General features: G+C 44.4%; 1 protein-coding gene and 1 long non-coding RNA gene across 6 annotated transcripts in view; one reads left to right on the top strand and one right to left on the bottom strand.

Annotated features, from left to right (window-relative positions):
* Positions 1-13,707, bottom strand: part of HYCC1 (hyccin PI4KA lipid kinase complex subunit 1) — a 51,522-nt gene extending 37,815 nt beyond the window's left edge. The window contains exons 1-3 of one of the 5 annotated variants that reach the window (XM_083578714.1): positions 12,955-13,410; positions 10,832-10,882; positions 5,961-6,068 (exon numbers count right to left, since the gene is read on the bottom strand). The gene's annotated coding sequence lies outside the window, so the exon portion shown is untranslated. Of the gene's footprint in view, positions 1-5,960; positions 6,234-6,971; positions 7,052-10,831; positions 10,883-12,954; positions 13,411-13,487 lie in introns of those variants that run through there. The other 4 variants (XM_083578711.1, XM_083578721.1, XM_083578722.1 and 1 more) reach the window with 4 other exon arrangements.
* On the top strand, positions 1,039-5,954 carry LOC310745873. The gene is made up of 3 exons (XR_014540413.1): positions 1,039-1,833; positions 3,107-3,174; positions 5,215-5,954. It is a non-coding gene; the product is annotated as an uncharacterized lncRNA (long non-coding RNA).
* Positions 13,708-13,932: the final 225 nt, after the last annotated feature.

Here is a 13,932-nt window from a genome sequence, read left to right as displayed (position 1 = left end):
TTGAACAATGATCCTTAAACATAGTCACATTTTATTCAGCACCCACCCTACCTTCCAAACAGAGGATAGGTGAATATAAAAGGCATGCCCATGCCATTTTGTGGTTGTGTCGCTTTCTGTGCTTTTAAACATGGCAGCCATTTTCTGTTATGCCATGCCCCCCTGGCAACCATTTTGTGGCTGGCACCCCGGCAGACCCTCCAAGTGTCCCTATTTTCCAGGGACGTCCCTGATTTACAGAAGCCGTCCCGATTTCTGATTTGATCCTGGAATATCCCGCTTTTCCTTAGGATGTCCCTATATTTAATCAGAGAAATGTTGAAAGTTATGTTTTAAGGCATTCTGCAGCCTGCTCTGCTAGGAGCAGGTTTGGAGAATCAAGATGGAGCTGTTTGTGTAGTTTTTGCAACATTTATTACAACCTGTTTTGATTAATTCAGGGACAACATTTGTCAATGCATATATTTTCCTGGTAGTTCTGTCAATTAAAACTTCCATAGTATAGTAATTACCTTTTAAAAAATTATATAGCAGTAAGGCCCAATCTGATAAACAATTTGCTAATTATTTGTTTAAGTAAAACAGTTAGTAACTACACCCCTGCTATCATATATATATAGAAACTCTTTTAAATTTCACTTTCATCTTCAAACTGTTCCTCTTCCTGTGTTAAAGGTAAAGGTACCCCTGCCCGTATGGGCCAGTCTTGACAGACTCTAGGGTTGTGCGCTCATCTCACTCTATAGGCCGGGAGCCAGCGCTGTCCGCAGACACTTCCGGGTCACGTGGCCAGCGTGACGAAGCTGCTCTGGCGAGCCAGCACCAGCGCAGCACACGGAACGCCGTTTACCTTCCCGCTGGTAAGCGGTCCCTATTTATCTACTTGCACTTAAGGGTGCTTTCGAACTGCTAGGTTGGCAGGCGCTGGGACCGAGCGACGGGAGCACACCCCGCCACGGGGATTAGAACCGCCGACCTTTCGATCGGCAAGTCCTAGGCGCTGAGGCTTTTACCCACAGCGCCACCCGCGTCCCTGTGTTATTGAACTGCAAATTTGGATCCAGCAAAACTAGACTCAGTGGGAAGACCTTCCAGTCCCTTCTCACAACCCAAGAAACCTACCAGCATTATTTGCCATCCACAAGTTGAGAGTTTACACAGGAAGTTATCCTCTGGATATTACTGACAAATTAAAAATTAACAGATCACTAGTTCCAGGTGATAGCCACCTGAGAGTTATCAAGCAACTTCAATGACCTTTGAACAAAAATATGTAAAAAAAAAGAAAGAAGAGAATTCAAATAAACAATCCGAAAATCAACAAAAAGAAAACACAAGGATCCAAGAACCAGCAGGGCAAAGCCAAAAATTCAACATGTCAAAGCGTAATGGCGATCCCTCAGTGATTAGGTGAGCTCAAAAACTTAAGAGAGAGCTAGGGAAAGTCTGCAAGCAGGGCATGAACCCAAACAGCAAGCGCTTCGGAGTCAGTCAGAGACATAGGCTGCATATACACCATACAGTTAAAACACATGGGGAGGTTTTCAACTATTTTTTTAACTCAAAGTAGACCCGCTGAAATCAATTAACACCACTAAATTAGGTCCACTAATTTCAAAGGATTTACTCCAAGTAAAGGCAACTGAATGCCATTCATGACTTCCCCTAAAGAATCCTAGGAACTATAGTTTGTTAAGGATGCTGGGAATTGTAGCTCTGTGAGGGAAAAACTACAGTTCCTGGAATCCTTGAGGGGAAATAATGTGCTTTAAATGTGTGGTGTACATATCTGGTACACAGCCTTGGCCGGCCACAGTTAAAAGCAAATCAGAGGTGCTTACTGTAGTACATGATGCGTCCATCTATGCTTATGAGGGTTGATTCAGATTTCCAGAAGAGGGGCAATGTTTACAGTATTCCACTAGCCAACAATGCTGATTAAAATATCAATGGATTTAGTATTCCAGAAAAGGAAAGCAGTCCAACCAGTTCCTTCCAAAGCATTTACAAGTATTTTAAGGTTAGTTGAACAATAGATGGAAAGGGTTGGAAGATCTAGTTTCTTCTTGTAGTTTCAGTCCACTGTCAAGCTGTTTTTCTGGCTGTGAAGATGGAATTTTGCCCTTTTAAAAACAGCTGGCAATGAGAGCTGGTGTAGGATAGGGACTAAGGCTGCAATCCTAAACATGTGTACCTAGGAGTAAGTCTCATGAACAGAGAGGAATGTACTTCAGAGTAAGCATGCAAGGTACTGTGTTAAAACAAAAAAAAATTTCTTCCAGTAGCACCTTAAAGACCAACTAAGTTAGTTCTTGGTATGAGCTTTCGTGTGCATGCACACTTCTTCAGATACACGAACTAACTTAGTTGGTCTTTAAGGTGCTACTGGAAGAAAAAAATTTTTGTTTTGACTATGGCAGACCAACATGGCTACCTATCTGTAACTGGAACTATGGAAGGCACCACATTGAGCCGCATGACAAGAACTAACTTAGTTGGTCTTTAAGGTGCTACTGGAAGAAAAAATTTTTTGTTTTGACTATGGCAGACCAACACGGCTACCTATCTGTAACAAGTACTGTGTTGTAAGTTCTATGCATGCTTCCATAATATGCATGTTTTTTTGGGGGGGAGCAATTTTTTTTTAGTTTTGCCCAAAGTTGTTGAGCTTTTGTGCAAAATACCCTCCCCATAGGTTGCCATATCTCCCCATATTCCGACATAGGGGGCCATATGTCCATATAGCAGTTTATTGTGGATTCATCTTGCTGCTCATACATGCAATATTGTGTAATAGTGTCCACATGACACTCTCCTCATTCCGTGGTTTTATACGCTTCCTAGTTTGTCAAGCCATCATTTTACCTGATGTCCAGATCAGCAAACCATGGTTTGAATGATATTTCCAAAGCAGGATTTTATCACACATTTTATTTTCCTGCAAATATTTATAGACCACCCATCACTTTCTAAATTCCAAGGCAATTCACAACTGAATCACATACCCACCAACCCATCAAAACACAGTAAATCCCCAGTCATTTACGAAACTGACCAAAGACTTTGGGCCAGTCACTATATTTCAGCCTAACCTACTTATTTACAGGGTTGTTGTGAGGATAAAATGGGGAAGGGGAGACTCGCTTGTGCCACCTTGAGCTCCTTGGAGGACAGGTAGTTTATTTATTTATTATTACATTTATATCCTAACAGTTAGCTTGCATATATTTCTAATTGGTTTACATTGGCAGGTCTCATGGGATGTCACAATGCCACTTACGTTGCCAGCTATTTAAAACATGCTTATATGTTTATAGTGTATTAGTTCACTGAACCTAACAAGACAGACAAACAAAAATTCTGAAATAACTATCAGCCTGGATGTTTGCCAAATTCTGCTTTGCAAAACTTCAAATTTATGATCAAGTCAAATCTGGCAGGGTAATTTAAACGACACTTTAAAATAAAACCCCAAAAACCAAACCTATGCCAGAATCTTATATAATTAAAGGATAATGTTTGCAACACTAGAGAACAGAAACAATAGCTGTCCTCAGATTAATGGAACGTTGTAGGAAATCTGCTGCAAGGCATCTGATACTAGCAAAGTCTATTTATTCCAGTGCTATAAATGTTACTGCTCTAATATTATATGGCAAGTGAAAAAATACACCATGAAACTGAATATAACAGTGTCAAAGCGTTGCTCAAAAGCAAATACTTTTACAAAGCCGGGTCAACAACAGGAAGAAATAGTTGTATAAGGGAAGACACAGGTACAGGACATCTAGCTTCAAAAGCAAAGATGATGCAACACTGACACCAAACACTACATATAGTAAGTAAAATAGAAACATCGCCACCCGACCCCACCCCGACTCATCTTTCCCCCCCTCCACTTCTCTCCCCCTTTTCTTCCCAATGTCTCAACAAATGAAACTGACTTCTAAATATGTTACATGGGAAAAAATATAGAAGAGAGAGACATTGCACGCACTTTCATAACCCAAGAAAATATTTTAAAAAAAGAAGCAAAGATTATACCAGAATATGGATGAAATATACTCAGAGTCGCAAAGTGATTTCATGCTCTTTATTCAGCTCATAGTGGTGAGGAGGAATGAATGAATGTCCCCTCAAAGTATCTGCTTTATATACATTATTTACACAATGGGCTGCACATGATTGGCTAATTCTGGAATTCTACTGTAAGCCAATCAGGTTGTGGATTCACTTCTAATTGGAGCATGATTGGGTGGTTCCTGCCAACCAATCATACTGCTGCATTGTTCTAGGACCAATCAGACTGCTGCATTCTGAATCCTATTGTTCTAGGACCAATCAGACTGCTGCAGTTTGGATCCTATTCAACTCAGTACATAACAATGGAATATGGCAGAACTTTATTGCATGCACAAACACTACAGGCAGGCAGCAAGTGCTTGCACCACCATCTTTTTGGAATTCACAATGCATAGTAAATGGTAAATGTCCCTTAACTTGAACCTGAGAACTACCTATTATGTTTCTTGCAATAGATGAGCAGGGTGTGGCATAGAAACTGGTACTTTGCCAAGATGTATACAGGCAACTCCCAATTTATCCGTGGGTTACGTTCCAAAACACTGCACGTTTAAGTGAAATTGAGTATATTTGAAACACCATTGAAAAAGCCTGCAAACACCCGTCTTTAGTTGTTGTTTACAGTTGTGCTTCTTTTTTGTTGACTGTAACCAGTGGTTTTCTTGTAGAAAAAAAGGTGCTGATACTGCGTACCCTTGAGTACCCCCGGGGGGGGGGGGAAGCACTGACAAAAAAGCTATGGTGATATCTGCAGATTGGTTGGGGTCCCTGTGGAGCTAGAGGAGAAATAGAGACTGACTCATATGTGCTCCTTTTGGGTAACCCAGTACTGCAGTGCAGGGTTGGCCAAAACCATAGCAGGAATGCCATGTTTCAGTTGGGTGGCATCCTTGCTTCCCACTTCCTGTTCAGGAGGTTTTGCAAGAAGCAGCACTTTGCATATCCTACTCGGTGCAAAGAATGGGCAGAGAATGTCAGAGAAAATGGAAGCGGGAAACAAGCAATCTACAGGCAATCACTTGACCACTTTCAATTTAGGTAGAAGATTTCAGTTATGGTGTTGCATATACATAGCACCGGAGGCATGTTAGTATTGTTGCATGAGATGTTTGGCAATTCTGTTTCTTTCAGAGGAGGGAGGGAGAGTTTGTGGAGGGAAGAACTGGACTTTATAATGCAATGGACCAAGTCAGGTTTGTTCACACTTGTCTTAGTGTCCCGGATTTTTTATACAGGGCTTATCCAGATAAGCTTGTTATTTATTGAGCATTCATCCTGATTTGCTTGCACAAAACTTACACAGAGGTTAGATTATATCTGGTCTTTATTGAGCATTCGTTGAGATTTATTTGCAGCCAGGTTATGCAACAATGAGTGTTCATCCTGATTCACTAGCAGGCTGTTTATATGACTTACTGTTAAGCATTTGTTCATTCCACACTTTTCAGTGTGTTTCCAGGCCACTTAAAAGTGGATTTGCTGTACCAGGGCGACAGTGATTTAATCCACTTTAACTGTGCAAGCCTACAGTTCCCAGTATGTGCCCAGATCCCTCCCATAAAATACTGACAGTGTAAAGCCCTCACTTTGCTGTGTGTTTGTTTAAACTCCTGGTTTTCTTACTTCTTTCTATCTCCCTCCTAATTTACCTGAACAGGGCATTTTATATTTCTCCATTCGCCACCAGAAGTATCCAGTAAGCCACCCTAAGTATTACAGAGGAGAAAATTATATGCACGCTTGCCATTGCTGGTGACAGCAGCGTATTTAATGCAACACATAGTTCTAACCTAAGATGTGCAACTAACACTTTAAAGGCACAGGATTATTCCATTCTGTCATTTCTGTGCCTATGAATAAATTAATACATCTCCTACCTACATGAGCATTACACAAAATTCATTCCTGTTCCAGTCTGACCCTTGAATTGTTGGTTTTCCAAATCCTCCTGTGTTTTTGAAACTCAATGAGAGAAACAACTGCACCTGAAAGGAAATACAGAATTCATTTGTTGAATAAAAAAACAGACAATGTTTACCAAAACCGGGCATGGGGAACTCCCATAGGCCTAATCTGGCTGATTCCTCGGCCTCTGGCCTGTCCCTCAGTCCTTGCCAAAGCCACACACACCCAGGCACACCCTTCCTGGTCCTCCGATGATGTGCACAGAACAGCTGAGGAGGCGGGAGGGCCTGACCTTCACCCCTTGCAGTGTGCTGGGTGAGAAAGTTTAACCCTGCACACCCAGTGCACCACAAGAGGGAAGAAAGCCACAAAACCCTTCATCCTCAGTTGATCCCCACAGAACACTAGGAAGCAGGAGCAGAATTCAAAAGTTGCTTACATTCTGCCTTTCTGTTTTGCCTTATGCTGAAAATGGTTAACAAAGATATAAATAATTGTCAGCTCGGCTTCTGGTCCCACTTCTGGTTCCAGGAACGCTCAGGATCCCAGGTGGTCTCTTGTACTCAGAGCACCCTCTGGTGGGGAACTGACTCAAAGAGCGCCATTGTCACAGCACTCCACTCTGCTTCGGTTTTATGCACTGTATTCTGTCCTGCCTTCTCTTACTCAGTTCTTATCCTGGCTCTTTTGGTACTGTGTCCTCTCCTGCCTGCTTTTCCACCTCTCTCTCTGGCTCACCACTAGGGATGACAACCCTAGATAGACTCTTTCTCCTCTTCTTGCCCCTGCTGAGGCAGCCCAGATTTCGTTTTGCAGCTCACCTCTTTTCCCTTACTTTCTCCTCCCTGTATAAATCTCTCCCCTTAGTCTCCGAAACACTCTGGCTTCCTTTGTCTGTATTTCTCCTTGGTAGCTCCATTATCCCTCCTCCTTCTCCTCCTCCTTCCTGCTGGGACTCAGCAAGAATGCTCTCAGATGCTAACCTTTCATCTCCTGAAGCTTCCTTATCTGTCAACATGTTGCATCAAGTGGGGAGTGCCAGCATCTATCAGAATCCCTTCACAGCTACTTGTACAGAACACCAAGTAGTAAAACAGGTGTAATGATTAAAACAAGCAGCGGAATGTCAGCAATAAAATCAACTAAAAGCGCAAAGAGAAAACAGGGCAGCATTGGGAGCCTTCCAGAACACAAGCATTTCTTCAGACTGTTGGAAGGCAAGGAGCAAGAGAACAGACATGCTTCTGAAACCTAGAGGTGATATAAAAACCCAGACATATAAAAACCCTGTCTGGGCAAACTCATCTTAAACTCTAATGTTCAGGAAACAGAAATTCAGCTGAAGACCAGAGGAAGAGCAGAGTTCCTATGAAAGGATGAAGTCCTTAAACTATCCTGGATCATTTAGTGCTTTAAAGGTCCTAACCAACACTTTGAGGACTGCCCCCACAAAGAAAAATTTCAACAAGCAGTGCTCTCTTCCCAGATTTACTATATGATCTGTTGTGTGTATATAGATCAGCTCTAAGCTAATCATAAATGCATGTCCTGTATCAATTGTCCTACACCTGGGCGTAAGCTTTACTGAACGCAACTTATTTCGCGACATGGAAGACTGGGGGTGAATCCAGGGACATACAAGCAAGCAAAGCCTCAAACATCTGTTCTTCAGTGCTTTGCGTCATTAGCTTGAAGATCTGAAGGGTTTTAAAAAGCACGTCGAATGCACATAAAAACTCTCTTCAGTCCTTCACACTATTTTTACCCAGGGACACTGGGAGTGAGGGTTGCATGCACGCCGCTGCCTCAATCCTGGGTTTCCCACATCTTACATTCAGGGAAATCCCTGAACACAGCCACCATACGATAGTGACTAACTAATGATTCAATTTAGCCACTATATGCTAATGATTAACTAATGTAGTGATAAAGGTCTCATTTGCACTATACATATGAAGTAGTTTTATATCACTTGGAGGTCCTGAGAAGTATAGTTTGTTTACTAAAGGTACTAGTGGTTGTAGCTCTGTGAGGTCAGTACCCTTATCAAACTGCGGTTCCCATGTTTCTTTGGGGGAAGCCATTCATGACAGTTGAAGTGGTGTATGAGTGCTTTAAATGTATGGTATAATCACAGAGCTATCTCCATTATTTCCTTCTTACAGAATCTGGCCACTTTTGTCTGAATACTATTTTCCCCACCACCATCGGCCCTGTGCTGCTTATTGAAGGGCAATCCTCCCCCAACCTTTTCTCCCTCACTATTTTTAGCTTGAAGAATATTTCTCTCTAAGACCTTGCACATGTGTGAAGGCCTGTGTGACCAGCTTGAGACTGAACAGAGTCAAGAGGAGAGAGCTGCCAACTAATTTCCATTCAAAGGCTTTACCCTGATCATTGGTATATGCATGTTTGTGATTTGTTAGTGCTTTTTTCTAAAAAAAAATGCTTAGGGGTACTCCCATTTTGACTCAATAAAATCGCCGTTTTATAGTTCAAATCGGGAAAAATAAATACAGTAAATGGACAAAAGTACAAAGATTTACAAAATGTTTAGGGGTATGCGAACCCTTCGTCCCCCCAGAAAAAAGCAGTGGTTATTGAGAAAACAAACAATTGAATGGGGGGCTGTTTCCAGAGTAAAATGCCTTTAACTTTAAATGCTCTGCTTTTTTGACCTAAACATTCGACTATGGGCTATGATTACATGCACCTAAGAGCAAGTCCTACTGAACACAGTGGGATTTACTTCCGAGTAAATATAGACAAGACTACACTGTTAAAAGTGTAATCCTAATATTGAAAAACATTAGATGCAGCTTTTGAAGATGAGGAGGGTGAGCAGAAATCATACTGAATCTATGTTAGACATCAGTTGCAGAGAAGATCAGGTTATCATCCATTCTGTCTTACAACAGCTAGATAGCCATGGCTTATTTTGAAATACTTCTGTGCTACAAAATAAATCCCTGTGGGCATCCAAATGCCAATGCTTGTGTTGCCTATATATACCAGCTAACCTGCTGCTTTACTGATGTTCTCTACAGATTTTCTCTTCACTTAATGCATTAAAGTGATTACTGAACAGCTTTACAGTGCCAAAGCTGCAGGTAACACTTAATAATCATAGTAAAAATGCTCCCTCAATTCTGATTAATGCGACTCATCAATTCAGATGAAAAGAGGGTGTGGGAGCTTGTTTATGAAGAGACAATGGTAGGAGGATTTCCTCAGCGTTTTCAAATGGAGTCTTACAAGACAGAACATAGAAGGGCACCTTGGGAAAACAATACACATGCTAACACAAATGAGATTTACAACAGAGTGTGTGGGTGTGTGCAGTTACATACTATGAAATTTACTCAGAAATACATCCTCACTGTCATTAATGGGATTTATTCCCGCCTGAAACTACTTAAGATTGCAATCAAATAGTCTGATTGCACACATCAGTTGTCCACTGTTGCACCGTGGATCTCCTGCCAACCAAGCAGTTCGAAAGCATGCCAGTGCAAGTAGATAAATAGGTACTGCTGCGGTGGGAAGGTAAACGGCGTTTCCATGTGCTCTGGTTTCATTGTTCTGTTGCGCCAGAAGCAGTTTAGTCATGCTGGCCACACGACCTGGGAAGCTGCCTGTGGACAAACGCCAGCTCCCTCAGCCTGAAAGCAAGAGGAGCGTCACAGCCCCATAGTCACCTTTGACTGGACTTAACCATCCAGGAGTCCTTTATTATTATGGATTCTCGTGGTGGGCGGGGTAATGGATAGATCAAATGTAAGGGCTTATGGAGTGGAGACAAACAAGCTTATTACAAAATTGTCATAGTGCTGTTGCATTGTAGTTGCTGCCTTACTGCAGGTGTGGTGAAACCTTGGCTCTCCAGGTGTTACTTACTGAACTACAACTCCTCACAGGACCCAGCAAGCATGGCCAATGGTCAGGGGTGATGGGAGTTGTAGTTCAGCAACATCTAGATGCTCAAAAGTTCCTCACACCTGCCTTACTGGCTTCTCCAAAGGCATTGTGTTGCTCTTTGTGTGTTGGTGGAATTCCAGGGGATAAGTCAATTTACCAGCACCTCCTCCAGTCCCTTACCTGTCACACACTAGTGCAGGGAATGGAGTCTTGCACAGAATTATAGAACTGTAGAGTTGGAAGGGACCCCGAGGGTCATCCAGGCCAGTTCCCTGCAATGCAGGAATCCAGCCGTCCCTCGGTGGGCTCGGACCACCAACCTTCTGGTTAACAGCCAGGCACACTGACCCGTTGTGCCACTGAACAGTTTGCATGTACAACACTCATACAAATATAAAGAATCAGGGCTGCAACATTTGGTCGATTAATTTGTTAGCCTATCTGAGTACAAATGTTTTGCTCAATTAAAAAAAAGAGTGATCTCAATTAATCCAGCAACAGGTTTGTAACAAAAAAATTTTTGGTTTTTTAATTTATTTGGCTAAGTTCATTATTTCACCAGGCTATCGTATAAGAGTTATATCTCTATTACCACTGCTATAATGACATCTACTGGTGAAAGCAGGTTTTGACTTCAGATGAGGGAAAAACCACCCTGCCTTTTACTGCTAGCAATGTGTACACACAGTAGTTTATGCAACCCCACTTGGCTCTCTTTGCCTGGACCCTTTCTCTTGTGGTCTTTATGCAGTCCTAGAATACTTTTTTTAAACTATAAATTCACCCAGCATTCTATTGATCCTCTTGCATGCTCCTGATCCTCTACTGTCTGAATCTTGTTCAATTGTTTTGTTTTTAACATTTTTAAAAAATCACAATGTGATGTTCACCCTAAAAGAGAGGTAGAAATATATTAAATAAATACCTTGCAGCCATCTGAGGAGTAACTGTGCATTCAACCTTGTAAAAGATGCCACTGGAGAAGATCTCAAAGAGATAAATTTTGTTTAATGATACCATCAGTTCTAAGCTTAGCTTTTATGATGCAAGCAGAGATTTGTATCACACAACAGGTAAAACAACATCCCAAAATCCCTTCAAGCTGATTACTACTACAGCTCTGTGCAGGTGTGCTAGGAAGATGTGGTCAGCTCTCCAAGGTGTACTCCAATCAAGTACTTTACACAACCGTTTTGCATGGGGCAGGTGCATGGGCATAGCCAGGATTTTTTGTTAGGGGCGGCAGCCCTTTTGTTGGGGGCAGAAGAACCTTAGTTTGCTATGTATTTTTATTGATTTAGGGGGGCAGGTGCCCCTCCCTGGCTATGCCCATGGGCAGGTGGTATTTTCCGGCACAGCAGCTTCAATAGCAATGGCTGCTTCCCTCGTAGAGAGGGTGGGTGAGTTCCTAGCACTGATGCCAAGCCATCTGTTGAATGTCTTGGAGTAGCAATCAGATCTGGCTCCGTGACAGAAGACTCCAAATCGTAGCAGAACCTGTGGCCCAACCCAGTCAGCTGATTCAGAATCTATGATATTGAAAACCTCTGAGAGATCCAGGAGGACTTCTGAGATCACACACCCAGCCCAGCTCGGGCAGACATCACCAGCCAGGATGGACAAGCATCCAGGAAGAACTGCATGCCTCCTAGTAGATAGTCCATATTTTCAGGTTGTAGAAGCTAAAAGGTATCCGTATCAACCAGAACAAACGGGCCACTAGTCCCACCTATCTCTGACTCTATACCAACTATGTAATCCAAGTTGGCATGACTGGTGTGGTGTTTTATTTTATTTTTTATGGCGGAGCGAGAGATCAGAGGGCCCAAGGAATTGAGTTAAGTTAGCCAGATTGATTCGTATGTTGTCGGGCGGGGGGGGGGGGTAGGATTGGTCTTGTTGGCCTGTGTATGTGATAAAGGGATCACATCTCTATTGTGCCCCATTGTCCCAAAAGGGAACACAGATGCTGGTAAGCGCACCTGCAATCCATGGAATCTTGCACCACTGGCTGGAGATTGGGGTGGCTGTAACCAGGGCTTTTCTGCAGCCAAAACTCACTTGAACTCAGTTCCTGCACCTACCTCTCAGGTGGGCACCATTGCCATTATAAGAGAACAAGGGAGGTGTTTGTGGTAAGTTCTGGCACCTCTTTTTCTAGAAAAATAGCACTGGCTGTAACAATATTTTTCTGAGGGGCCCAAGACCCCACTGGTTTTGGCAGCAGCAGCAGAAAGAAGGAAGAATAAAAATACAGTCATACCTCGAGTTGAATGTGCTTCAGGTTGAGCGCATTCGAGTTGCGCTCTGCGGCAACCCGGAAGTAACAGAGCGTGTTACTTCCGGTTTTCGTCGCTCGCGCATGCGCTCAAAATGACGTCACGTGCATGTGCGGAAGCAGCGAAAAGCCGCACGCACAGACGCACCGTCGTGTCTTGCGTTCCATTCGGGATGCAAACGGGGCTCCGGAACGGATCCCATTCGGTATGCGAACGGGGCTCCTGAATGCATCCCGTTCGCATCCTGAGGTACCACTGTAGATAAAAGACCCCTGGACAGTTAAGTCCAGTCAAAGGCAACTATGGGGTGCAGCGCTCATCTTGCTTCAGGTCAAGGGAGCTTTCCACAGACAGCTTTCCGGATCATGTGGCCAGCATGACTAAACCGCTTCTGGCGCAATGGAACACCGTGACGGAAACCAGAGCACACGGAAATGCCGTTTACCTTCCCGCCACAGTGGTTCCTATTTATCTACTTGCAATGGCATGCTTTAAAACTGCTAGGTTGGCAGGAGCTGGGACAGAGCAACAGGAGGTCACCACCGTCAAGTGGATTCAAACCGCCGACCATCTGATCGGTAAGCCCAAGAGGCTCAGTGGTTTAGACCACAGTGCCACCTGCTCCCTCCAAGAATAAAAGTAGGGTGCTGGGGTGGTTGGAGTTTTAAACCTCTGCTCCCAGCTCAGCCCCTACTGGGGATAGATGTTGCCCTTCCTACTCCTCCTCCACTTCTGGATCACTGTATGCGTTCAGCTGATCTGCACATACTTCTCATGCCGAAGAAGATGGTCCTGGTTCCAACCCCTGCCATTCCCATCTAAGGTAAAGGTAAAGGGATCCCTGACGATTGTCCAGTCGTGGCTGACTCTGGGGTTGCGGCGCTCATCTCGCTTTATTGGCCGAGGGAGCCGGCGTACAGCTTCCGAGTCATGACTAAGCCGCTTCTGGCAAACCAGAGCAGCGCACGGAAACGCCACTTACCTTCCCGCCAGAGCGGTGCCTATTTATCTACTTGCACTTTGACGTGCTTTCGAACTGCTAGGTTGGCAGAAGCTGGGACTGAGCAACGGGAGCTCACCCCATCACGGGGATTCGAACTGCCGACGTTCTGATCTGCAAGTCCTAGGCTCTGTGGTTTAACCCACAGCGCCACCTACGGGGACAACGGAGCGGAGCCTCCGGCAGGCAGCGCACACCACAGACGGGCCAGTGCTTTTCCTGTGTTCTGCCGAGCCACCTCCTTTACGAAAGAGGCGTATCTCTACAATCCTGTCTCTATACTGGGCGACTGGGCGACCCACCCTCCTCGGGAAGACTCGAGCTGCTTTGACACGCTTCAGGGACCAACCTGCCCACATCCACACATGCGCACCTGGCGCCTACCCACAACTCTCCACCTCCTCACGTCCCCCGCTCTTATTGTCTCGGGCAGGTCGTGCGCTTCGGCGTGACGTCACGGCGCGCCGGCTCCTTCTTTGTTTACCTCTCCCACCCGCTGAATCTTCGCCGGCTCCCGAGAAGGGGCGGACTTGTGTTGGCGGACAGCGAGTCCGCGAGCTGCCTCCTGATTGGCCAGGGGAGCCTATATTTGGGGGTGTAGGAAGAGGGCCTGCAACTGCTGGGCGGAGGGAGACCCTTCTTTTTTCGCAGAGCGAGGCCGGGGCTGCCGCTTCGCGTTGGCCGTTGGAGCCTGGCTGACTGCCGTTTATGACCGGGCGTCGGTTGGGGAAGCCTTCGGTTCGTCGC

The sequence above is a fragment of the Podarcis filfolensis genome (genome assembly GCF_964270895.1).
Source record: "Podarcis filfolensis genome assembly, chromosome: 12".
NCBI lineage: Eukaryota > Metazoa > Chordata > Lepidosauria > Squamata > Lacertidae > Podarcis > Podarcis filfolensis.
The sequence above is the reverse complement of the archived record's forward strand: the minus strand, read 5'-3'. Positions and strand labels throughout refer to the sequence as shown.